The 3,857-nt window shown below is 37.6% G+C and overlaps 1 pseudogene; it reads left to right on the forward strand.

Moving 5' to 3' along the window:
- The first annotated feature begins 2,356 nt into the window (after positions 1–2,356).
- Positions 2,357–3,532, forward strand: LOC143609217 (transcription factor MYB73 pseudogene; annotated as a pseudogene).
- Positions 3,533–3,857: the final 325 nt, after the last annotated feature.

Raw genomic sequence — 3,857 nt, forward strand, 5'->3', positions numbered from 1 at the left:
CTGATCAGATCTTTTGCCCATACCTCGTCAGGTACAGTAAAAGATCCTTCAGTATACGGACTGGCTTATTTGGGCGGGAGTATTCCCCCTCCCGCCTCTGTGCGGGATTGCTCCCGGCTTGGCTCATTCCTTCAGGTGACACTGAACGATTGAGAGCTAAGTGCCTTGTGCGTGTAGCCATGCTGCGCGGGTGGCCTTCCCTAATGGCTTGTATCCGAGGCTGCGGGGACAGGCGGAGTCCTTCACCATTGGGAGGCATTTCCTGCGGGACCAGCTTGCGTACTGCGCGTAAGGACGTCACGTCTCTGAGCATGGTTGGTCCTGCGGATCCAGTTGGTCTCTGCGCAGACGTCCCTGTTTAAGGTGAGTCTTGCGGGTCCAACCGGGCTCTGCTGGGACCTACCTCTTCAGTGATGTTTACATCAAAATGGAAGACAAACACATAACAAGGTGCACCGATACATTATTTATAATTGAATTTCAAACTTAAGTTGTCATTATTTGAAAACGGTTATTGTATGTTATGTTATATTCCATTAATTTATTTATATTTCCTTGTTTGAACTTCTAGAGATTTTAATTTCATTGATATAATAAATTATTTACGTATCTTGCTTGAACTTCTTTTTAAATTTCAAATTATTTTTTTATATTATGAATGTTTGATTTGATGTTGTTGGTTGGGTATATGTTACTATTGTTATGTAATTTCATTTTATTTTCTAAAACGGTCATGAAATATATATTGAAAATAAACCGAACTAATAAGTTGCTAGATTTTTTTTTTAAAACAGCCAATATATTATTTACAAACCACCCCTAGTGGGATCGAACCCCTTACTGTTATTATGAAAGTAAACCATATAACATATTTGTCACCACTAACAAATGTTTATAATAAAATAAACATATGTAAAACCAAATGGGGATGTTTGTGTATTACATGTGTGATCCAGTCTTCTTTCGTTCTTTTTAACAATGAACTTCAATCCAGCATCAACAAACCAACACAAAGAAGCAGATTCCCTCCACTAAGCATGAAAGAATCACCGCCAGAGACTCAATAAATTATATAAGGGTGAACTTACACTAACCAAGCCAACAAGTCAACAACCTTTTTAATTTTTGACCTGTCGAAAACTCGAAATGATACATAGTCTAATATGATATATTGATATATCGAATAATCGAAATGAAATACATCAATAGTAATAAACTAATAATGTTTAGTGTTTCAATTTGTAAAGGCAAAGCGTAAAAGGAAAAGGAAGAGTGACCGGTAACCGGTTGAGGAAAAGAGTAGTTAAGAGGATGTGTCAGCCATACAGCTGGAGGTGCCAGAGTGTCAGTAATAATCGTTGCGACCATATCTTTGTCGTTTTCTTCCACATCAGCAACAAGAGTGCCTTCCAGCCTGGCTTTCCATAGTCAATATCTTCATGGTTAATGCTTATCCTCTCTATTTTCATTTTTCATTTTCTCAAATCTCACTTTTATTTTATACTCATTTTCTCCTCTTGTCTTATTCTCAACTTTAGAAACAAAAACAAAATATATGTTGTTTCAATAATTAGGTGATTTGACATGTTTGTGATTTAAATTTTGATTATTAAATTATTCTGCGATAAATTTAATTTAAAGTTAATTACTTAAATTGTAACTGATTTGATCATGTTACAAATTTCATAAGTGATTTCGTTTCATAAGTGATTTCGTTAACTACATGATTAACCCCTATAGTTTGCTTAGAGTAAGAGATTTGGTTGACATTGTTATGATAAATCATAACTCTTAATGAAGACCGCTACGAGTGGGATGTTTCCGGCGTTTTTTATGGGCTCTTCTTGATTTCTTGGCGACTATGTTTGAGCAAGACAATTGGTCAAAATAACGTTGATTCTTAATTTTGTGATTGTTATCATAAAATAAATTCAATTCAATTTTTTTAAAATTTAATTATAAATATTACTAAACCTAACATGTACAAATCATTCTCAAATCAAATTTATCTATACTCTCCCTATTTTTTTGAAAACATGACGTTTGTCAATTTTTTCATTACCGTGAAGCAAGGCTATCATAGCCAATCCTTCTCCAAAAGAAAACAAAATTAGAAATGTTATATACACTTGTGTGTATTCTACATGATGCAATCCTAAAGGACATGCAAAGCAATGAAGATGTTATCCCATTGACGACTCCAAAATTCTAAATGCTCAAGAGAACATTAGCAATTTACACTAAACTGCATAGCAGAGATTATGGAAGAAATTATAAATCTTAGTACTACACTACTAGCCATTACGCCCCTATCACCCTAGTATATTTGATACTAATAATTTTTTGTTTAAATTCAATTATTCAGCTTAAAATTAAAAAAAAAAAAGGACTAGAAACATAAAATATGAAAAGGCAAAGTAAACAAACCGAAATAAAATAACTTCCAAAACCGTACGGGTCAAAACCGGTAAGTTGAAAGTTAGGCGTGTAATCTAACTTCCCCCCGATAATTAATAAGTTATAAAACAGGCGAGGTTTCCGTGACGCAACTTACTGACACGTGTCACGTCGCCAGCTGTATCCATTCTTCCTCAACCGCCTACTTCATAACCCCCGTAACTATAACGCCTTCTCACCTGTTCAGTTCTTCACCGGCTCCTTCGGTTACCCATCACCTTCATCCCTATATAAACCCTAACCGCTCCCTTCCTGTTCATCAAACTAATAATAATAATATTATTATTGTTGTTGTTGTTTATGGATTCTATTTCTTCTCGCAGTGATATGGATCGGATCAAAGGTCCATGGAGCAGCGAAGAAGACGAACTGTTAGGTAAGCTCGTGGAACGACACGGTGCACGTAACTGGACGTTGATCAGCAAGTCGATTACCGGTAGATCTGGCAAATCGTGCCGGTTACGGTGGTGCAACCAGCTCTCGCCGGAGGTGGAGCACCGGTCCTTCACGGAAGAAGAAGATAAGCTTATTATCGATGCGCACGCAAGGTTTGGAAACCGCTGGGCGACAATCGCGAGGCTGCTTAACGGCCGTACGGATAACGCCGTAAAGAACCACTGGAACTCCACGTTGAAGCGGAAGTGTACGGCGGCGGATGTTTCCGACGAGCGGGAGGCCAGAGTGCTGCGGCGGTCGGTGAGTGGAAGAGGTGATGTCACGGTGGCGATGTCCGGTAGTCCGTCCGGATCTGACGTGTCCGATTCCGGTAATAATGTTCAGATTCCGGTTAGTGTAGTCAAATTGCCTCCGTCAACGGCGTTGACTTTATCGTTACCTGGAACAAGTACGAACGGTTATGATGTAGAAGCAAATGAGAAACCTAATGCGACGTCGTTTAGTGCTGATATGCTTTCTGTTATGCAAGAGATGATTAGAATGGAGGTGAGGAAATACATGGAGAACGAAATTCGTTAATTATTAATTAATTAGTTCATTAGTTGAATTTGAATTATAATTATGAGATTGTACAGTTGGGGATTAGAAGGTTACTGCAGTTTTGAATATTGGAGGATAAAGAATTCCGTTTGTTGTTTAAAAATAATAGCCTAACTGACGTTATTGACGCCGTTTGTTCCCGTTATTGAGATCTAAAATTGGATTGTGGTACAGATGGTACGATTGGTTGTACTGATGGCTGATTTGATAGTACCGTGCTTAGTTGTCATGATATGATAGCGCACGGGACTCCAGGTTGGACGTTTTCTTGGATTCTTTTTGACATTATTTTCCCTAAATTCCGTCGACTTTGTTTGTTACCTGATAGAATAGATTGCAATGAATGAACCGTTAATTCTATGTTTAATATTTAAAACTAGTAGCTTTGTTACCAAATTACTAAT

Source organism: Bidens hawaiensis, unplaced genomic scaffold, assembly GCF_021521415.1.
Source record: "Bidens hawaiensis isolate Kalapana, Puna unplaced genomic scaffold, B.hawaiensis_p1.1 tig00419516_1, whole genome shotgun sequence".
Classification (NCBI taxonomy): Eukaryota; Viridiplantae; Streptophyta; class Magnoliopsida; order Asterales; family Asteraceae; genus Bidens; species Bidens hawaiensis.